Source organism: Diceros bicornis, chromosome 8 (assembly GCF_020826845.1).
Source record: "Diceros bicornis minor isolate mBicDic1 chromosome 8, mDicBic1.mat.cur, whole genome shotgun sequence".
Classification (NCBI taxonomy): Eukaryota; Metazoa; Chordata; class Mammalia; order Perissodactyla; family Rhinocerotidae; genus Diceros; species Diceros bicornis.
This window is the reverse complement of record NC_080747.1, coordinates 44,612,795-44,636,955: the sequence shown is the minus strand read 5'-3', so window position 1 is coordinate 44,636,955 and position 24,161 is coordinate 44,612,795.

Below are 24,161 nucleotides of genomic sequence, written 5' to 3'. Positions count from 1 at the left end.
CACACACACACCCAGAATCATGTTAGAGTAAATATCTGGGCACCCCTTGGCCCAGTCAAGTTGACAAATAAAATTAACATCACAATGCCCATTGCCCCTACCAGACTGTAAGCTCCCCAAGACCAGTGACTATTTCTTTCTTGTTCTCAGACATAGTCCCAGAACCTGTCATAATAATCTGTCATCAAGACGTTACATAAATATTTGTTGAATGAATGAGGCATGACCCCTAAGAGGCTTCTTCATTGACATTAAACTGCCGAGTCCCCTACGAGCACCGGATTATGACCATGCTTACCTGAGTATGAAATAACACTCATGCTGTGAACCACCTCTTCAATTTCAAGGTCCAAAGCAGATGACCTACCCAGTCTCCACCAGTAACAGTGACGAAGAAGCAGAAGTTAAAAATTGAGAAATGGCATTTAGGAATGTGGGTGCAGCTAGAGTAACCCAATAAAATGTGAAGCATATGGGTATTTGAAATTTTCTAGCAGCCACTATTTTAAAAAGTAAGAAGCAGATGAAATTAATTTATATCATTATAAATATAAATTATAATTTTAATATAATTATTTCACCCAATATATCCAAAATATCATTTCAACATATAATCCATACAAAAATTATTAAAAATTATTAAAATCCATATAAAAATTAACCTTCTTCTTTCATACTAAGCTTTTGAAATTCACACATACAGCACATCTCAATTTGGACCAGCCACCTTTCAAGTGTTCAGTAGCCACATGTGGCTGATGGTCAGCGAGGTCCAGAGGACGGCAGCATGATGCCTGACTACTTAGAAGTAAGGATGAGTGGCATCCTCTGAGCCCTGGTTATTTAGTGAGCCTCATTTGAGACTCCACGGATTAAATGGCCAATGTTCCCATGTCTTCTCTGATTTGAGAAAAATCAGAACCAGGGTCACCATGTTCCTGAAGTCTATGGAGCCAGATGGGCAAGAAACTTGGCACCCGTCCTCTGTTCACAACTGGTGAGACCTGGGGCAAGTCACTCAATCCCTCCAAGTGTCTGTGTTCTCACAAATGAAATGGAGTGCTGTGGGCAGAATCGAGTTTGAGCACTGTGACACCCTACACGACTCTTTTCCCGCACAGAGCACTTCAGGATCCAGGCTGAACTCCCCAAACATGGAACTAAATTGGGGTCCTGCTGTTAGCTTCTTCCACGGAATAGCTGAGGCTTGACTCAAAAAAGAAGGAAATTCTGTAATACGTGACGATATAGATGGACCTTGAGGACATTATGCTAAATGACATAAGCCAGACACAGAAAGGCAGAACTTCTGTTTCCCCTTTACGAGGTATCTAAAATAGTCAGATTCAGGGCCGGCCCCGTGGCTTAGCGGTTAAGTGCACGCGCTCCGCTACTGGCGGCCCGGATTCAGATCCCGGGCGTGCACCGAGGCACCGCTTCTCTGGCCATGCTGAGGCCGCATCCCACATACAGCAACTAGAAGGATGTGCAACTATGACATACAACTATCTACTGGGGCTTTGGGGGAAAAAAAAACAAAGGAGGAGGATTGGCAATAGGTGTTAGCTCAGAGCCGGTCTTCCTCAGCAAAAAAAAGAGGAGGATTAACACGGATGTTAGCTCAGGGCTGATCTTCCTCACAAAAAAAAAAATAATAAAATAAAATAATCAGATTCATAAAATCCAAGACTGGAATAGTGGTGGCAGCAGGGGAGGGGGAAATGGGGAATTATTAATCAACAAGCACAAAGTTTCAGTTAAGTAAGATGAACAAGCTCTAGAGATTGGCTGTACGACACTGTACCTATAGTCAAGAATAATATATTGTGCACTTAAAATTTGTTAGGAGGATAGATTTCACGTTAAGTGTTTTTACCAAAATAAAGCTCTTTAAAAAGAATGGCTAAGGCTTGAATGGGGTCTGAAAGGGAGTCCCCACTTCCCTAGAACGTCGGGGGACCCCTGAAGGAAGCTAGTCCACGGGAGGCCGCTGTACGGTGGACTTCATGGTTGCAGTCCTTGGAGGGAGCTGGTGGTCTTTTCCAGCCCCTGACATGGGCTTCTAGCCCAGACACAGGAGACGTCATGTCGAGCACATCAACTGCCAGGACATAGAATCAGTGGTGCTCTCATAATGAGACCGAATGCTGCGTGTGCTCTTACTCTCTCCCCCATTTTTGGAATTATCCCAGCAGCTCAGAGAGATGTGGACGGGGACACCTACAGATGCTGGCATCTCCAGGGACTGATGCCAGGATCAATCCCATCAGGAAGACCATCACAAACTCATTTGGGGCCCTCACAGCTGCTTGCAGTCCTCTGTCCATGGTCTGGTTTCCCATTGTCTGCATGCCTTCACATTTTCCATACGAGCAGCTTCTGAATGTTATAGGCATTTAGGATTCTACCATCTTCCCTATTCTCTAATTTGTACGTTGGTTTCCTAGCGCCCTTGACATTAACCTCCTCCCAGATGTTATCAAATCCATGTTCCCGTTCATGATCGTCAGCATCCTTTTTTTTTTTTCTTTTTTTATTTATTTATTTTTTCCCCCAAAGCCCCAGCAGATAGTTGTATGTCACAGTTGCACATCCTTCTAGTTGCCGTATGTGGGACGCGGCCTCAGCATGGCCGGAGAAGCGGTGCGTTGGTGCACGCCCGGGATCCGAACCCGGGCCGCCAGCAGCGGAGCGCGTGCACTTAACCCGCTAAGCCACCGGGCCGGCCCATCGTCAGCATCCTTATCTCTCAGAAAGGTGACAGAGAGAAAAGAAACAAGCCCAAATGGCTTTTTTGGCTGCCCAGAGCGTTCTTGGAAATCTGTTAGCGAGGCATCCAGTGCCTTCTCCCCCATTGTGAGTACCAGCTGGCAGGCCACGGGCCAGCAGCACATTCGCCAGCATCTATGTTGTTCTATTCTACAGAATAAAGCCTGGCTGTTTTCCTCTCTCTACTAAAGTAAAAAGAGGAGTCGTAACTGGTAAATTATCTGAATGAGACAAAAAGTGTTTCAGATGCTTCCTGCTTACATGGCACTGGCCAGGAGAGCAGCTGAAGCACACACCGCTTCCAGGCCCCTACTGGGTAACCACAAGCTCTCAGGACGGCTGGGGAGGACGGGGCCTGAGGAAGCAGGCACAGGAGAAGCCGTGATGGAGAACGGAAAGAAGGCGGAGAAAAGGTAAGAAAGAGGGTGGTTTTGGTGGCGAGGAAGAGACATGTTTGTTGAATGCCTGTGTGGTAGATGTAAAGATAAGCCGCCCAGCCTTCAGGAGAGGCCTTGCTGCTTTGCTGCAGGAGCGTGGCCGGCAGACAGCCTCCAGATGTCAGCTCGGGGGCTCCCTCTGCTCCAGGAGCTGCTTCGCCCCAGAGCGCGCCCTTCCCAGGGCCGCCACAGCTGGTGGCTGAGTGAGGCGGGGATGCGAAGGGCCCGCCGTCTTGGCCCTCATGGGACAACCCAGATGGGCAGTACTCCCTCTGGGGCTCCTGGGTTGGCGGAGGCTTTGGGGGCCTGCAGCTCATCTCCCTCTGCCCAGGGCTGCTTCCTCCTCTTTCCACTCACAGGAGCTGATCCCTAATAAAGGTCTTGCACCCCAAACTCCAACTCAGATTCGGCTTCCGAAAACCCAACCTGTAATGGGCTAGATTTGATTATACTGTATATTTTACATACATTGTCCCTCTTAATCTGCACTATTGTGTGATATATATATTATTAGTATAACTATAATTGAGGAAACCAAGGCTCTAAGAGGTTTGGTAACTTGCCGTTTGGTAACTTGGGTCACATGGTGGCAGAAGTGGGGTTCAACTCGGCCAGTCCAGCACCAGTATATGCCACCACCAGGGCCTGCTGATCAGAAGACCCTCCAAATGAACTCTGACGACCTAATGTGTAGCAGAAATTCAGGGAAGGAGCGAGCCCCTTAAAGGGCAGAGCAGGGATGGGAGAAAAACTGCAGTCACCTTTCGATGAGATTTCAGGGGTTCTTGGAAGATCCCCTGCAGCCAAAATAGTCCTCTCACCTGGCCAACTGCTGATTACAATCCCTTTCCTTCCAGAATGGGAGGGAAAAATTAATATATGAATCCCGAGAACAGTATTGCATCCACTTAACGTATTCACACGAGTAAGCCCCCAGACACCCGTCTGTGCTCCTTTCCATCGTTCTCTGCTTTGCCTCCCCGTCCCTATGCTGCCCTGGATCCTCCTAACATGAAAGAAGTAATCCGATAAACCAAATCCTTCAGAGTGGCCTGCAAACAACAATGTGTGTACATTTTGCAAGATAACTCAGGAAGCGGCTAATGTTTAACCCAAGCATGAGGGTTCCAGTTGGGAAGATATTTTAAGGCAGAAGGATCATGACACTTGCTGTCACTTTATAGATTTGCATTTGCAAGTCCAACACTCCCAATGCTGTTTATTTCTTCCTAGTTACATTGCCCATAATTGAGATTAAGGTAGATAATGATCTCTTAGTAATTGTCTAGTGGTAAAAATAGCTATTCTTTACACGGGCATGGTAAACATAGATATGCTCTAAAAGCCAAAATAGAAGTCTTCATTAAGCAATATCATTACATGCTAGTCTCTAAAATATAACACACAATTAAGGGAAGGTGTTTTAATAAAAATAAATAAAATCATTTGAAATCTCATTTGAGTCCTTTCAATAAGTGCTTAATCTAATCGTAGCTTCCCTCGGGCTGGATGACCATCACCCGGACTCTCACCCTATGACACCACAACGCTGCTCCCACACAAGTCTGGGTCTCACCAGCCCTGACCTTGGCAAGTCTCTGAATCCTCTACCCAGTGAAGGAGTCCAGAATACACCACCCCAAAATTTGCCACTTTGGCATAAAGATTATTTTGAGCTAAAGACAATTGAAACTTGACAGGTGCAGGAAGAGTTCTCTGCCCTCCTCTTACCTGCCTAAAAGCATGGCATACACTTCCCTTGGTGAATGTATTTCCCTCCCCATCCCATAGCAGAAAGAAAACTCTTCTCATCACACTGAGAAGAGTTTGCATAAACATGCCTTACTAAATAACCTTTATCTTCCATGAGTTCCCCTATGTATTTCCTAGTCACTTCCCCATGATTTATCATCCCTTGAAGTCCAAACCCACTTTCCTTTGTTAAAATGGTATATAAGCCCCCTAGGCTAACCAATTCTTCAAGTTTCACTTCTTTTCTGTGAACTATTGTGCAAAAAAAATATTGATAAAAGCGTATGCTTTTCATCTCTTGTCAAGCTGTCTTTTGTTTAATTCGCGGGCCCCCAGGTACTGAATATAAAAGGGTAGAGGAAAGTTTTTCCTCCCTGACACCAGCTACAGGTGTCAAGCCAGAGAGCCTTTTGATTACTATTAAGTTTCCCTCTGTCATGGGGCTCAGCATTCATTCTACCCGACAATGCAGGCTCTCCTTATTTTCTGTTTTGAAGGAAAACACTTTCTGAATAATCTGTCTACTGAAAGGGAAAACTCACATCTCCTGGGGCATTGCTTCCCTAGGAGTGGAAACCCTTGAGACATATGGAGAAGGTACAAGCCTGGAAGTCAAGAGGTTTGGGTTCTTTCCTAACTGCTCTATGACCTTAGCAATAACCAATCTGGAACTCAGTTTCCTTACAGAGGGTAGAGAAGGGGAGGGGAGAAAAGGTGGGGAGAGCTGATTCTAACCCAGTTCCTCTGCTTACTCTCAGTCACCTTGAGCCAGCCCCCCACTTCTCCAAGTTTTAATTTCCCCATCTGTAAACTGAGAGGAAAGGAAGTTGCCTAGATCAGTGCTTCTAAAGGCGTGGTCCCCACTCCAACAGCATCAGCATCAGCGGGGAATTCATTAGAAATGCAAATGTATGGGCCTTGCCCAGACCTGCTAAATCAGAATCTGTGGGATGCAACCAAGAAACTTGTGTTTTAACAAACTTTCCAGGTGATTCTTACTCCAATTTGAGAACCACTGGACTAAATGATCTCACAGGTCTCTTCTAGATTAAAAACCTCAAGACTAGAGGCCAGCAGGTGGTGTAATGGTTAAGTTCACAGGGTCTGCCTCAGCAACCCAGGGTTTGCAGGTTCAAATCCCAAGTGTGGACCAAAATGCCACTCATCTAAGCCACGCTGTGGCAGCATCCCACATACAAAATAGAGGAAGAGGGACACAGATGTTAGCTCAGAGCCAATCTTCCTCACCAAAAAAAAAAACCCTCAAGACTTTTTGCCCCAACCTTAACATTTCTCTCTCTCTTAAAACAAAACAACCTGCTCAACTCCAAACTTCTCTCCTCTCTACGGATGCTAACTTTAAGGGACTTAAAATAAAATTTACCTTCAGTCATTTCCATAGCAACCTTAACAAAACCATTAAGATGCTTTTGTTCTTAAATACATCTGCTCCTTCTTTGAAAGGAACTGTGTTCCTTTTTCAGTTGTAAAACCAATCTTATCTAACGATAGCTCTTAAAAACATTTCAGTAGTACATAATTATAGTCCCAACCAACAGTGCAAAGAATGTCATTTAAATCATACCACCTAACTGATGCTCTATGATGCAACAAAATCTAAGCTCCTAAATCCACATGAAAGTGTCTGTCTCCATAGCAGTTCTCCATACACCTTCATTGATTTCATACTCTTTCCACTGACCCTCCTTCCAGAAATAGCTGCCAACTCTACTGGTGAGCCACAGTGAGCCACTCTCACCATGAAGTTCTGGTGCAGCTAACTCCAGCTAACTCAGCTCCAGGTTTGGCCAATAAAAGCCTTCATGGCCCTAGGCACTCTTAACTGGTTCAGAGATGGGTACGTGACCCATCCAAGCCAAGGAGACACTGACTGAAACTTTTAGGACAAACATGTGGTATTTCTCACTAGACTATAACCTGAAATGATGAAGCCTAGAACTCCACCACTGTTTCAGTCTCGTGAAGGGAGACTTGTCTGAGATGGAGCCACTAAAGAGGAGTGGAGCTGAGAAGCCAGGAGAGAGAAACTGGAGCCAAATGACATCATTTCTGAGCCTGTATCCAACCATGCCTGAAAGCAGCTCCCCTCTGGACCTTTTGGTACAAGGTCCATTAAATTTTTTTTCTCCACTTTGGGTTGACTTTTCTATCACCTGACACCAAAAACATTTTAATGGGTACAGAGTATAAATCGATACAGCTTTTGGTAGGCAACTTGTCAGTATCTATAAAAACAATTTTCACGTGCATAATTCTTGTCCTAGCAGTTCTACCTCCAGAAATACACACTTCAGAAATGTTCTCACAAGTATGGAAATATGTATATGTACAATCGTGAAGTTCGTCGAAGCATTGTTTGTCACAGCAAAGAGTTGGAAACAACCTAGTGTCATTCCATAGAAACCTGCCTCATTTTATGCATTTATGATGTTAACGAAGAGTAAAACTCAACCCCAGTCATAGAGTCAAAGGCTCTTAGAGCTAGAAGGCACCTTAGATCAAGTATTCCACATCTATCTCCTGATGGATGCAAAATCTGAAGCCCATAGAGGTAAAGTGATTTGGTTAGTGTCACCCAGCTAATTCTTCAAAGAGCCAGGACAAGATCCTTTATCTTCTGGCAGCCATTCCTCCTCTACATCATGCTGGGTCTGAAATTCTGATTGCTCTGGTCATTGTTAGACAATGGCTGGTGTCTGGCTGTTCAATGTAAAATCAATACCCCCGATGCAAAAGTTAAATCAACATTACACTCAGTGTCAATGATAACAAATTAAACTCCTTCAAGCTAACAAAAATAGCTCTTTCCCTACAGAAAACTTTTTGTTTCCCTCTCCTCCCCTTCTCTACCTCCCAAAACCCACACTTGTCCTGGATACCCCAATGCAAATGGCACTTCATAAAACTGCAGCAAAGAAATGACAGTCAGAGCAAAGTCCTATTCTCAGCCACAGTCATAAAGCAGTTGAAAATGCCGTGCATTCAAGTCACAAAAGATATGATTTCTGTCTGAGAGTGTCCGATAACAGAAATGAATGATGGTTCTTTGCCTGAAAATACATATTGATTGTTGGCTGTGAATTTCACCATGGATAACACGGAAGTCACCATCCTTCAAGTGTGTGTGAACTGAAGTTGCTGTTGCCTATTCCTTGCAGGATGATTTGTAGCAAGAGACAAGACAAGGCAGGAGAAATGTCTACATCCAGGTCAGGCTGGACCTTCTCCAGCCAATTTTCCATCCTAGATGTTTTGATCTTCACTTCTAAGATCCAGTTTATTGCATGCAAAGGGCAGATTGATTACCTGCATTTGACTAAGATGAAGTCACCTTCGTATTCTTTAATCTTTTGCAGAACTGAATTCTTCAAAAGTCACCCTGGACCTAGCCACCATTTAACAACTTAGAGCTCTGATGGCCTGACCTACCCTAGGCTGTATGTACTTTCTGCTTGCCATGAATGGGACCAAATGGAAACCAGCACACATATCAGGTGTCATTATCTCCCCCAAGCCAGACCAAACCTCATCCTTGCTGCTCAAACACAGAAATAGTTGTTTGTTTTTATCACTTTCTGATGCTTAAAAAGGTTAAGCATTACTGGCTAATTTGGCTAGCAGAAACCTTTTTTTTTTTTTTTGGTAAAGAAGATTGGCTCTGAGCTAACATCTGTCACCAATCCTCCTCTTTTTGCTGAGGAAGATTAGCCCTGAGCTAACATCTGTGTCCATCTCCCTCTATTTTGTATGTATGACACCACCACACACAAATGGCTTGATGAGTGGTGCATAGGTCCGCGCCAGGGATTCGAACCTGTGAACCCCAGGCTCCAAAGCAGAGCGCACGAACTTAACCACCACGCCACTGGGCTGGCCCCTAACAGATAGTTTTTTTTTTTCCTTCTGTGAAGAAGATTGGCCCTGAGCTAACATCTGCCAATCCCTCTCTTTTTTGCTGAGGAAGACTGGCCCTGGGCTAACATCCATGTGCATCTTCCTCTACTTTATATGGGACACCGCCACAGCACGGCTTGCCAAGTGGTACGTCGGTGCACACCCGGGATCCGAACCGGCGAACCCCGCGCCGCCGCAGTGGAGCACGCGCACTTAACCACTTGCGCCACCAGGCCGGCCCCCAGCAGATACTTTTAAATCCTGCAGAAGGTATGTGGTTGGTCATTGTTGGTCCACAGAGGAAGAGAATAGTCTATCCATGCATCAGCTTCGTGCTACTCATAACCCCAGGACATCAGAGTCTGGTGAGCTCAGAGATTCTAAGCACAAAGTTTATCACAGGATGGAATTCAGAGGCTCCCAGAAGTTTCCCCTAACCCAAAACCACTCCCTCAGCACTCTATTATGATACCAAAAATTTCACCATGACAGATTTGTTTCATTACAGTTCAAATTGGGGTCTCTCAACGGCCCTTATAAAAATTCCAGTACCACTGAGAGGGCTAAATATTATCTCTTTATAAGCATATGAAACACGCTGACTGGGGAGAAACATGAGGATCAGGAAGAGAGTCGTGGAAAGGAAATGCAGAAAGATACCTCAGATGCCTACTTTCCAATTTAGCCCAGGATCAGCTCAAGTAAAACACCAATCCAGTTTATAAGAGCAATCAGTCCCAGTGCAATGTCCCATGGATAGAAGGAGTAAAATTCCACAGAACATTCCTGGAATCTCAGCAAGTCCCAGAAGAGGTTTTCTGTGCCTTTGCAGCCCTATAACTCACTTCATTGGTTGCTCCCAGGTGCCTAATGACAGAAAGAGGACCAGCGGGTAGACACACTGGAGGCACAGGGGATTTGAAGAGGAGAAACATACCATTCAATATAATTGAGTGTCATTAAAGAGGTTTTTAATGCTTTATATAGTCAGCAAGATAAATTAGTTGACTTCACCTTCTTTTTTAAAAGTATAAAATATTGCAGTTAGAGCAGCACAAAAAAATCCCCTTAAATATAGTAATGCTTTATCACTGTTGTCAGCTCTTGCTTTGTCTAACTAATGACTTAATCTCTTTCTCCTTTCCCCAAGTTAGAATGGAGACAGTACCCCCCATCAATTGATACTTAGGCGTAATCATGGCCTTTATAACATCTCTTTCCAGGAAGATCTCTACTGACTGAAACTCTTCTACTCTTATGGATCCTATAATTGCTCAGAGTTCCCATATTCACTAACTTTCTTTTCTGGCTTGTTTTATGTGACTATTGTAGATAGAGTATCTATAATAGTCTCTATTTAACTCTGATTTCCACTACTAATGGAAATAGTTTACCTCTTGAGTTTTAGGACAGTCAAACTCATCTGAGATTATCCAGTGTTACCTTCATCATAGGACCCACCGGCCTCTGAGAAAACCTGCCTGGGGATAAATCCTCCAAACTCTCTCCTCTCAATCTTTGGATGTACTTTCCCCTTATCCACCATCCCTCCTTCAAACTCATCTTGGGATAAATGCTATACCACCTCCCTTCCAAGAAAAACACCTCAACTTTCTCTTGGTCTCTTCCATTTTGCCTCCTGCTGTATCTTGTGATATTAACTTTCTACCCCCAGCCTCACCATTATACTCCTTTTCCTCGACCCTCTTATCTCGGCCTCTAAATATGCACCTGACTCTCCCAATTAAAAGAACATCTCAATCCTCTCTCCATGTAGAAGTGCAAAGACTAGTTCAATGACTAAACCTTATGTCCTTTAAGCCATATTTCTAAAGTGCTAGTCACATCGTGGATACTCAGATATGGGTCTCTTTCTCCAGCTGTGATGGCTTTGCTCCTCAGCCTTCCAGCCATGCCTGGGGAGGTGCAACAGAGTGGAAAGAGCACAGACAGAGCTTTAGAGTCAGGCAGACCTAGGTGTCCTCCCCAGTTCCCCAACTTACCATCATATCTATATAACAGCATGAGTTGTTGACAATTCAGTGGGATTGTGCATAGAGAATCAGTGTGAGGTTTTTCCTTCTCCCACCATCAAGGGCAGGAACCATGATCTCAGTCATCTTTGTCTCTGTCTCCCAGGAGACACATCTGGTAAATAGAAGCCGTTTACTGTATATTTGTTGAACTAACTTGCAACAGAGATAACTGAAGATGATATGGAAGGTAATATCAGACACCATGGAGATATGAGAGGGAAAAAACACATGGTTTTCAGAAGTGCCAAGAAATGCCTGGAAGTCAAGAGCAACTGTCCAGAAATGCACAAGAGGGAAAAGGGTAAGGCAGGAGATGCCATGATCACTGCAGAAAAAAAGGTAAGAGACTAAAGATCGCCAGAACAAGGGACTCTGACATTGGTTCTCTAGTCCTTCTAAGAAAGGAAATTTTTATTAAAAATTTTTTTGAACAACTCTACAAAAATGGGCATTTTTAGTCATAAAATATTTTTTTATGTCAAGCCTCTCTTTTGTCAAAAACCAGCAAGAATTTTAAACTTATCTGGTTTGAGTGAAAGGAGAAGAGAAGGAAGAAATTGGAGGGAGGATTAATCAACTGAAAGAACATCAAGGAAACATACTCAGGCATAGAATTCCAGAAACTAAAAGGCTTCTCATCTTAGTCCAGATAGAAGGATGAAGCTTCCCTAGGGAAGGTCCTTTCCAACTCTTTCGAAAAGGCCTCCTTGAGTGAGACTCTGTCCTGATTTTAGCCTTGGATGTTTTAAAATCATGTAGCATTTTATACTCCAAAATTTTCACCATTTATTTGTTTTGGTGAAAGAGTGTATAGATAGTTGTGGAAGGGAATCCATATATTATTTGGAACTAGAAGCTCTACATAATCATTTAAGCTAAAGATGGTTGACAACAATTCTCCATGTGGAAGAGGATTTTCTACCGCAAGAGAAAAGGAAGGTTTTAGTGTCTCAAGGCCTATGAGATTGCACCTGAAGAATCGGTCACAAGTTCCAACAGCCAGAAGGCCTTTATCAGAAAGAAGCATCATAGCAGAGATGAAGCTAATGATGACACCAGAGTACAATTATCAAGAGAAGCCAGTGGCTAGTAAGTTTCTACCTGCTTGAAAAGAACATGACATATTTTCTGACGTGCTTGCTCTCCTCAGAAGAATAAAAGATAATAAATGTGAAATACTATCTTTATCATGTTTTAAAAACCTAACAGATTCTGAAGATGGGATTATGAATATTTAATATTTTCTTCTTTGTTTTTCTCTTTGTAATTCAAATAAAACTGGGTATTTCATGGTCAGTCTCAACACAGTTTTGCATGCAAAAGCATCCAAAAGAAGACATTGAAAAGAAATTTCAATCTTTGTGGAATTCTTTGTAAGAGACTGGAAAAGAGGTATTAGATGGCATGACAATTGGGAAAACTTCTTTAAATCTGTTTTTGATGTTTCTCCACAGCAGCTCCATGTAAAACTCCATCCTTCTTCCTCTCCCTCCCACCCCAACCACTTTCTCTGAGATCTGTTCTGTGCTTTCAATAGCTCCAGGCTCTTCCGACTAAATATCAGTCTAGTAACTCTCTTCCATCCAGTTCTGCAGCCTCATATTCCCTCCATTAGCACAGCAAAACACTAGATCCTAACCTCCTTAGAAAGGGAGGGGAGTAGGGAAAGCTGTGATTACTTATCCAGTAATACTTTTTAATGTCACCGATTCTATCATACCTGTATTTTCTAAATTTTTTAATGACTATGTATAACTGTGTAATCAGAGGAAAAAAGTCATGTTTCCTTTCTTTCAATAAAACATACAGCATCTTTAAAATGTACCTTAAAACAGGGTGCCCACGCTTTAGAATTTTCTAAACAAGTACAGTTTTAATAAAAATCCTGGGGACTAACAGAGGGCTAATAATTTAATTTTTAGCCCCCAAAAGGATTTTTTTTAATCTGCTATCCACATCATTTCATAAAAGAAAGAATATTTTAACAACCATATAAATAGGGTAGACATTGTCTCGTAACGAAAGGCAATGTTTTCAACTGAATCATTCGGCTTTGCAAAAACTTACTAAACAGTATTTATGTCTTCTTCCACCACTCACTGTGGAGGATGAACTTGGTCAGTCTCCAGGGCTGCTCTGAGCACTGGTGTTTGGGAACCGCCAGCTTAGAGGTGGGGGAAAATACAAGAATGGAGGGAGGGTAGACTAGTGAATATAGAGAAAGAAATGAAGATTAGGAACCAGGATCTACTGGGTCTAGGATGATCCAGTAGAGCAGCCGCAGGGAAGAAAGAGAAGACCAGAGGCTGTGAGTCTCTAGACTCCTACTTCAGCCGGACATATACCGAGATTCCACCTCACCAGGCTAGTCAGGGCCACACGGGTCCTCCGGACTGGCTAATGGTTTGGGACAATTCTTTAAATATTGGGTGAGAGTATATAGTGAGAGTAGAAAGAAATTAACTGACTTCTGTTGATAAAAGTTATATACTTTTTATGTTCAGAACAAGAGACAATTACATATATTTATCATTAACATAATATTTGCAACTGTCTTTCATTTCACTGATTTCCCATTATTCCTGCTACAAAGCACTATGCGCTCACACCCAGCCCCTCAGACTCACTGGGGAGAGAAGCAGCTTATGTGGCTTTTTCAATACGCTTTTATCCTGTTTTGTTTTGTCTTTCTTGCTAACAAAACATTCTGTTTTCTGAAATGTGGGTTCTTAATTAGGATTTAAATCTGGATGTAGCCAAACCAGATCCATTTTAGGAGACATTAAAGGGCTTAAACTTTATATGATAAAATAAATCATCTGTTCCCAGTAAGCAGGACCAAGTGACACATTGTTGGGTTTCAGAATTTCAGCTGATTGCAGCTGCCGGCTTCAGGCCGCTGTCAGCTGGCTGGCTGGGGTTGGTTGGGGCCGACCAAACTTACACGTGCTGGAGTCATAACAACATTCAGACAAAATGGGCCACTGCCAGCAAAGAGTGTGTTGTGTTCACTTTTGGTTTTGATTCCACATGAAGGCCTCTACATAATTCATTAACATTACGAACAATATACATTTTGACGCCTTTGAAAATAATAGCAGATGGAAACCTGAATTAAAAAGTACCATATTTCTGATTTATTCCAGAATCCCTTATAGTTGCCTCCCTAGGAAGTAGCTTGGCTAACCTGCTTCTTAATCCAGCTCCACAAAATTCACTTAAATAAAGGATTTGACTTTTAAGTAAAGTTTAAAAACCACAAGAGAACAGGCGTGCACATCAGAGTACCCCGGAGGGTTACCATATGTAGTTGTAAAATGAAGACTATTTTAAAAGTCTCACGTAGTTATTGACTACCAACCTCTGTTTCCCCCATGAGAACCTCCTCCAGCCCAAACTGCTAACAATTGCTTTACCTCTGCAGGTCAGCTTTGATTGCTGCCAGATGTGGGAGGGAAAGAGGAAGTGAAGGGAAGAAGACACCAGGGGATGGCTGACAGTGTATCCTCTCCTTCCTGTGAAGTGAAGAGAAACGAGACTCTTCCGCCAACACCACCTTTCTCCCCCCTGGAATTGGCCAAAGTGCCCCCTCTGGAAAATATGTTCAACAACAGCAGTCTCTTCCCCTTCCCTTGGCAAATCTGCACTCATTTTTTGTGCTGATACCGACAGTTCATTTGATGTGCGGAGAGGACCCCACCCCACCCCCACCCAAATTCCGCTCCAGCATCCGGAGGAGCAGGTGACTCCATCGCCCCACTGGCAGCGTAGCTGCACGGATGGGAGACCCGGGCCAGGAGGACTTGGCTCTCTCTGAAGCTGCCCTCTGAAGCTCATCCAATAATCCACCCCACTGGATGCAGGAGGTGTGGAGATAATGACTATTTCCTGAATATCGTGCTGTTTAAACAGCCGTTCTGCGGTGTTTGGAGAAATTCAGGATGTTTTTGCATCCCAGGTGCTGTTGGAGCTGCCTAGCTAAGCTAAACACAACGCACAGGCGCTGAGAACAGGTGGTGGCTGCCCAGATTGCTGGCAGTCAGGGTGGCGGTGGTTGTTTTTCTTGTTCCAGCAGTTGGCAGAGGAATGCATGCTTTGGTACAATTAGCAGCTTTCCATCCTCGAAAAAGGAACGTTTTCCCTGACACCAGAGCGTGAAGACACACTCTACACTGCTCAAAAGCCTGAGACAGAACAAAGTCCCAAACTGCAGACTGCCATTCAGGATCTTCCTCAATTTATCCCTGTTTTTAGTTGAAGCACTTCAGCTTGCAAAATGGGAGACCCACTCAAGCTAGCTCAAAAGAAGGTGTGTGTGTGTGTGTGTGTGTGTGTGTGTGTGTGTGTGTAGATGGTATTGAAGAAATCCAAGGGAGAAAATAGCTCTGGGGCTCAAAGGAACCAGGAATCACCTGTGTCTCCCTAAATCTCTCAGGAATCACCGAGCCCCTCCCATCTCCAGGTCCCTCACAGACTCCTCCTCCTGTCAACTATTTTCCTATTTGTTTGCCATGCCCCCCATACCCACTAGGCTCTGTCACTTTCTTGGAAAGTCCTTCCCTGACCCCTCTACTTGATGATCTCTGTCTCTCCCAATTATACCCTATCAAATGGCCCTGTTTTATCATTCCGTTGCCTTTATCACTGCAATGGACCAAATGTTTGTGTCCCCCCAAAACTCATATGTTGAAACTGAATCCCCAGTGTGATATTATTTGGAGGTGGGGCCTTTGCAAGGTAATTAGGTCATGAGAGTGGAGCCTTCATGAATAGGATTAGTGCCCTTATAAGCAGAGGCCAGAGAGCTACCTAGCCCTCTTTCTGCCATGGGAGGATACAACAAAAAGATGGCTGTCTGCAAACCAGGAGGAAGCAGGCCCTCACCAGAACCCAACCACACTGGCACTCTGCTCTCAGACTTCTAGCCTCTAGAACCCTGAGAAATAAATTTCTGTTGTTTGTAAGCCACCCAGTCTATGGTACTTTGTTACAGCAGCCCGAGCAGACTAAGACAATTACCTGCGAGTCTCTTATTTATTTGCTTGTCCGTTTCCCTGCTTTAACATAAGCTCGATGAGGGGCTGGCCCCGTGGTGTGGTGGTTAAGTGCACTCGCTCCACTGCTGCCGGCCCGGGTTCGGATCCCGGGGTGTGCACCAATGCACCGCTTGTCAGGCCATGCTGTGGCAGTGTCCCATATAACGTAGAGGAAGATGGGCACGGATGTTAGCCCAGGGCCAGTCTTCCTCAGCAAAAAGAGGAGAATTGGCATGGATGTTAGCTCAGGGCTGACCTTCCTCACAAAAAAAAAGTAAATAACATAAGCTCGATGAGAGTAGGACTTTGTCTTGTACATCACAGCAGCAGTGGCAGATAATCAGCACCCAGTAAATGCATGACCTTTCACACCCAGTGCCTTCTGCTATGAAATTTCTGTGATTATTGGTTCAAATTCCCAAGAGTGATCATCTGATTGGTTCTCCAGCCAGCAACGGACTTGTGCCTTTAGTTCTAGGGATCTGTCTGTGGTGCAATAGCCAGGTCAAGGGGGAAGAGTCATAGACTGCCCTTTCCAAGGGTAATAGGAGGTGCTGGGTCTCCAGAGGGATCAATGGTTGAAGAAGATACTGAAACTTGTCTCGGGAGGAACTGGCCACCTTTGCAAAGTTACCTCCCACTACATACAAGTGTCCACTAGTGTGTGTGCAACCCATTCTCTACCCCGTTCACATGGGCCACTCACCATGAAGACACTACTCAAAACTTTTTGTTAGGTCACCCTGTATTCCCTGCTTCCAGATATTGCCTCAAGCTGTGCCCTGTCTGCCAGAGAGGCTCACCCCCAACTAGCCCAACCCCTCTATCAGTCTATAGACGTTACAGCCTCATTTCAGAATTCAACTCAGATTTCACCCCTTCCCCAGATTCTGCCATTCTGAATTAGTCATTCCTTTCCCAAAACTGAGGAACCACCTTGTTGCAACCTCTATTAAGGACTTACTCCAGGCTTCTTTCCAAGAGAAAGGTAAGAATCAGAAAATAAAATGCCACACAAAGACCCCTAGCAGTCATAACCCACAGATTTATTCACAGGAAGATGGCACTCAAGTGTGACATCCATGCTGGGTGCAAGAGGCTGCTCTGAGCGTGTTCCCATAGAGGGCACGGGCTCCTGAAGGAGGGCACTGGAGAGTGCTGTGGCAGCACAAAATGATGGGAAGAGGCAGTGAGGGTGATAAGGATACATTTTCCCCACTTAACAACCAGGATAAGCCCTGTCTTTACCCAAATGCAGACTGTGTCTAGATTTTACCCCTGAGACCAATGGGTATCAACCTTGCTGGGGTTCTTTTGAAAAATATCCGTGTCCAGACCCCACTCTAGAGATTGTGACTTAATTGCTCTGAGGTGGGGCATGGCCATTGAGAACCACTGGCCTGGAGCAATATCAAAGCACATATCAGAAGAGAAAGACAAGGGCTTTGTTTCCAAAGTTGGCTGGGCATGAATCCCAATCCTACCGTTTACCAGCCTCGCCATCTTCTGTGAGTCACTTAAAACCTCTGAGCCTCCATACAAGTAAAATGGTGCTAATAATTCCTACCTCATAGGATTATGGTAAGGATTAGAGAAAAGACGTTCAAAATTCCTAGAACATAATAGACCCTCAATGAAATGGTGGATATAAGTATTGTTAATGCCTCCCCTACAATCCAGTGGGGAGTGATATTTAGCACCATATGGTTTAAACGTGTAAGGCAATGTTGCCTACGTGACAAAATATCAGTGCTTTAAGGAAGAGGGTTGCTTTGTTTCTGAGTAGGCCCCCTCGGCCCAGTCATATAGGAAAGACGCTTGGCAGGCCAGAGGTACACTTCTCTGAAAATTAACATCATCCAGACTGTGACTTTTCATTGAGGCACTATGCCCTTAGTAAGTAACATTTGTGTCAGCAACTACAGACCTAGGCAGCTATTCTGCCACAAAGCAACTGACATAGCAGTCAGTAACTGCTCTTGAATAGGAATGCTGTGCCTACAGAAAGCAATGGGTGGCAAAGGCATTATGGGAACATCACATGAACATGGGCCAGGCATCCATCACATTTTTCAGGCACATTTGTATACGAGGGGAAAACCATCATCATGCACAAAAGGCAAGGAGAAACATCTTTCCTGTCTTTTTTGTGTGTGTGTGAGGAAGATCAGCCCTGAGCTAACATCCGATGCCAATCCTCCTCTTTTTTTTTGCTGTGGAAGATTGGCCCTGAGCTAACGTCCGTGCCCATCTTCCTCTACGTTATATGGGACACTGCCATGGCATGGCTTGACAAGCCGTGCGTCGGTGCGTGCCTGGGATCCGAACCTGTGAACCCCAGGCCACTGCAGTGGAGCACGCACACTTAACTGCTGTGCCACTTGGCGGGCCCCCTTCCTGTCTTTTATTAGCAAAATAATAGTATCCAGTTACCAATTCCGTTAAGAAAATGCTTCCTGGCCTTTTCACTGTACTTGACCCTCTTCCCACCCAAAATTGGCATTAAATCTAAAATACAATGGTATGAAGCTGAGAGCTTGAGAAGTCTGGCCTGACCTAAGTCAAGTTTGTGTGGAAGACAACATATTGTAGGTATAGTCTGAATGACTAGAGAGGAGAAAATAGCAAATTTTAATCAAGATAATTATTCATTGACTTAATTTAGACTTAATTAGAGCAAACGTTGATGACCTAGGTCCCCACTTTAAAATACAAGATGTGGGGGCCGGCCCGGTGGTTTAGCAACTAAGTGCGTGTGCTCCGCTACTGTCGGCCCAGGTTCGGATCCCGGGCGCGCACCGATGCACCGCTTCTCCGGCCATGCTGAGGCCACGTCCCACATACAGCAACTAGAGGGATGAACAACTATGACATACAACTATCTACTGGGGCTTTGGGGAGAAAAAAAAAAAAAGGAGGAGGATTGGCAATAGATGTTAGCTCAGAGCTGGTCTTCCTCAGCAAAAAGAGGAGGATTAGCACAGATGTTAGCTCAGGGCTGATCTTCCTCACACAAAAAAATAAAAATAAAGAAAATAAAATACAAGATGTGGGAAGAAATTCTAACATAGGAATCAACAGATTAAACTAAGACAAACTATTGCAAGACAGAAAAAAATATATCTGTGACAACAAAATCCTAATCAGGACTCTAATCCATGAATTGATTTTTCTCAGCTGTGAACATTAGCCAGTGCTTGGTCCTTATCCTTGATAGTAGGGGTCAGCAAATTACTGCCCATAGATGAAACCTGGTCCACCACCTATTTTTGTAAATAAAGTTTTATTGGAATAGAGCCACATTCATTTGTTTACATATTGTTTATGGATGCTTTCATGCTGCAGAAGCAGAGTTGTGTAGCTTCAAGATAAGTATAGCTCGCCAAGTTGAAAATATTTCCTGTGTAGCCCCTTACCAGAAAAGTTTGCTGAGCCCTGATCTATAGAAACGTGGCATAATATCATTTCCCCATCAAAAATACTTAGGCTAAACATGACAGCTTAAGTAAAAATATATCAAAATATGTGCTTGAAGATTTATGCTTTATATGGAATACATAGACTAGCAATAATGTGTTTATTATTTGTTACATACCATTTGAGAAAAATTACTTTATGCTACTATATATCTATTTTTATATAGATAAGAGTTATGCTAACAGTAAAGATTTCATTTCAGTCTTTATTAGTAATTACTAGGTGGTTAGTTATTTTCACCTATCAGGGCAACTTGGAAAAGAAATACAGTTCATATTATTTCTGTCTTAGTTTTTCCACAGATTAAATGTAAAAGGAAATGGAACTGGTGTGTTTAATTCAACTCAGCACTTTCTAACAAGGATGAAATAGTGTCAATTACACGCACTGCAGTTGTTTTAAAGCAAACTGAAACATAAAATATACTCAATTTAATTAAAGCATAAAAATAAAATGAGGTATCAATAGTAAAAGAGTGTGAACAGCAGTATTGTTATGGAAATCTTATTTATGCATCTAGATTTACTGCATCCAAAACTGGGTTTTAAACAGTCATTAATGGCAATCCAGTTAAAATAGAGCAACAAAGGAGGAAAAAAAACAATTTAAATAAGTGACATTTTTCTTTTTTGCATTTAGCCATCTTCTAACGAAGGGGCTATTAAAATTTTAAATCAGTTTTTAATCAAAGTTTAGTGGTACAATATTTAATTGAAAACAACACCAGATGTTCTTTATCAAAACATCTTTCCTAATGGCTAAATCAAGGTCCGAGAAGTTATTTAATGAGATAATTGTTGGTCTGTGAATACAGCAGCAATTTCTTATTTATTTGTAACACTAAAACATACAGATTAGGAGGCTGGCAGGGGTTCTGTTGACTTCTCTCTGCTTCTCATATCTCTCTTTGGGTGGTCCAAACAAAGAGGGGTGCTTTGGACCCAAATCTCAAAGTCCAAAACCAACAGATAAGCCCCAGGGATCAGTGCCCTGGGAGACCGGCACATCTCTGAACCACAGGATAAATTCCACTGATAGCATAGAGGGCATAGGCAACAAACTACAAAGTCACAGACACACAAGAGCAAGGAAGGGACATCATGGAGCTTGGCTTCAGTGAAGAGTTAATTTCAGAAAACAATATTTGACAACTGTGGTAAACAGAATTCTAAACTGACCGCCCAAGATTTCCCATCCCAATCTCCAGGACTGTAAATATGATGAGCTATCGCGCCTGTGATTAAGTTACATTACATAGCAAAAGGACTTTTGCAGATACAACTAAACTATTGTTGATCAGCTGACTTTGAGTTAATCAAAAAAAAGGTGATTCAGGTGAGCCTATTCTAATCGCATGAACTCTTTTAAAGCCAGAGAGTTTTCTCTGGCTGGTGGCAGAAAAGTAAGTCAGGAGATCTGAAGCATTAGAAGGACTCAACAATACAGTTGCTGGCTTTGAAGATGGAGCGGGCCACATGCAAGGACCAGAGAACTGTCCAGCCAACAGCCAACAAGCAAGTGGGGACTTCAGTCCTACAACTGCAGGAACTAAATTTGGCCAACAACCTGAATGATCTTGGAAGTGGATTCTTCCCGCTAGAGCCTCCAAATAAGAACTCGATCCAGCCCACACTTTCATTTCAGCCTAAGCAGAGAACCCAGTCCATCCTGCAAGCTGCTAAACTTGTGTGAACTTGTTAAGCAGCCAAAGAAAACCAATACAACCACCATCCCCTCCATTATTAAGGCCAGAATAATGGCATTTCCAAATCATCTATTGGCTTTTCTTATTGTGGCTCTGCTTGATCAAATTCCTAAGACCCCTCCAACACTCACCATGAAATTAATAATACTTCCTCTCTCTGTAAGAAAAAAAGGAATTGAGAATCTAAGAATATGACACAAGTTACACCAAGGTCTGCAGGCACCTTTCCCAAAAAGACAAATACGGCAACAGGTGGAACACGTAATGCCTGTGAGATTCCGGGGAGACACCTCTCTCCACAAAAGCCGTGCCAGTTTGCTATTCCATGTTGCTCCTACAGAGCAGAGGTGGACTTCACTATGAACCTGCTTCAAATGGGGTGATTAAATTCATGCTGCATATTAACACTGACCATCACTCCTGCTACACGGGAGATGATAAAAAGGGGTAAAACAGCCCCCCCCAATCCCTTTGAATCAACCCTCTGTGTCCACTTTGCCCGTGAAAGTGAAGGACTAGAATTGCTTAGCCTTTTGGAAAAATGTATCTCACCAGCAGGGGGCTGACACCAGTGTGGGGAATATTCATACATCATTTACTACTCTTTGAGATAGCGAATTAAAGAGCAATAGAAAAACCCTGTGATGCCTTAGAACCTTTTGCCTTATTGCTTATTTTAAAAGAATGAGAAAGGAGAATCCCCAAATCTTGGTAGGTCCTACAGCAGCAACCGTGAAACTGAAGAACTCCATGGGCACGGAGGAGGCTGTTCTCCCAGAGACCTTCCCACCTGCAGATGGCTCAGAGGCCAGCATGTAAGTCTTTGCAAGTTGGGCTAGAAAGACCAGCCCTAGCCCTACACAAACAAGGTTCCATTTTGTCCCAGTCACCATTTTAACTCTATCACTGTTCAGATAGGATTTATTTATTTATTTATTTATTTTGGCCTTGTAAAACTTTCGAAAGATTCTCAAACTTAAGGCAAACATTAGGTATCTCTAATATTCCAAGTGTTGCCTGCAAAGCCATTTAGCCCTAAGAGCCACCAACAGACCTACCCATCCAGTCCCCTCAATACCCTGAGTCCCTCCAAAAAACAAGAGGATTCAAATGGAGGAGCAAAGAAAAAGGAAAATAAAGCTGTGTTTATCTAACTGCCTCAACCTAGTGAAAGAAGAAGGTCCAACAAGTGATTTATTTTATGCTATTAATTTTGACAAAACAATTCATTGGTTTAGCAATTCTGTGAAAACACCAAGGAAAGCACAGGAAATAATTGAGTAATAGCATTTATTGACAGTTACTTACGTCCAGAGCACTGTTCCATGTGCTCTATGTGTATTAGCTCATTTAATGCCCCTACAACCTTATGAGGTAGGTGTTACTATTATCCCCATGTCATAGACGAGAAAACTAAGGCACAGAAAGGTTATTTACTCAAGGTCATGCAGCTAGAAAGTGCTGGAAACTGGAATAAGAGAAGAAAGGGAACCCCCCCACATACACACAAATCGAGATGTCTAGGCAAGAGAGCTAACCAGTGGAAGATGAATAGACAAATTATTCATTCATGCACCTATTGGGCTGAGTGCTAGAGATACAGCAATAGTAACAGTTCTTAAGCTAGTCATTATCCTGAGATTGCACAGTCCGGTTGTTAGATACAGTGCAGTAAAGCCAAGATGGAGAATGTGTCTAGGAGGGGCCCTTCCCCAGACCTGAGCGTTAGAGAAGGCTCTTCCCACAGTGACCAATGTCTGAGCTGAGATCTGAAGGATGAGCAAGGATGCCCTGGGGGTCAGAGCAGAGTGCCTTAGTCCCTTGAGAAGGATTTTCACTTCCCTTGAGCCCTGAATGTTTTAAAAATAAACCCCAAGAGAAGAAAAGAACAAGACTCTGACAGCCAAATTCCAAATGAGTCCAGTCATAGTTTATTTTTCCTCCTACCCTAAAAGCCCCCAGGGAAAGAGAAAAGTCTGGCAAAGGCAGAGCAGGGTAGGATAGATGGATTAGGAAAGGCTGGGAGGAAGGAAGCTCTTGTGAGCAAATCCAGCTACAGATGCCGTGGGGGAGCATGTCTGGTGTGTGGACATGTACTTAGAGAACATGACATAGATGACTGAAAGCAGTCCAAGTGAGCAGCCAACCCAGGGCGGCCCAGTAGGAAGGAACTGAACTTCTGGAGCAGACAATGCATAGAGGTCTACACAGGCAGGCAGGCGTCAGACAGATCTGGCAACAGATTGCAGGAGTCCAGACTTGTCTGGTGTGCAGAAGTCAGACAACTCCCAGAAGGGAAACAGCCAAAGGAGGCAAGGTTCCATCCCAGGGAAAGAAAACAGGGTCTTGGGAAGGAGCTAAATGCTCAGATTCTCCAGGGAATTCCAGAAAGAAGAAACAGTGCGTGAGAAGTCTAGAAAGGTTGGCACATCCAGGGAACCAGAAGTCTTTCAGTTTGGCAGATCAGCGAGGTCAAAGGGGAAGGGTCGAGTGATGCAGCTGGAGGACAAGTTTTAAAGTGTTTTATAAAAAAAAATTGTAAGAAGTCTGGCACTCTTCTTACCAAATTAGGGGTGGTAAATCAAGCGTATTTATTTGAGTATAAACCTGATTGACCAGCGCTGCCTCAACGAGGCCCAGATTAAGAATTTTATATGTTCTAATTGGTTTGATGCAGTTATACCTGGGAATAGTTTTTATTTGGTGTCTAATGAGCCTCTTCTTGCAAATGCTATTGGTATAAAATTATATTAAAATGTGACCAAAGATTTAGCAAGATGTTTTCTTTTTTTGTGTGTGTGAGGAAGATCAGCCCTGAGCTAACATCTGTGCTAATCCTCCTCTTTTTGCAGAGGAAGACCGGCTCTGAGCTAACATCTATTGCCAATCCTCCTCCTTTTCCCCCCCCCCAAAGCCCCAGTAGATAGTTGTATGTCATAGTTGCACATCCTTCTAGTTGCTGTATGTGGGATGCGGCCTCAGCATGGCCAGAGAAGCGGTGCGTCGGTGCGCGCCCGGGATCCGAACCTGGGCC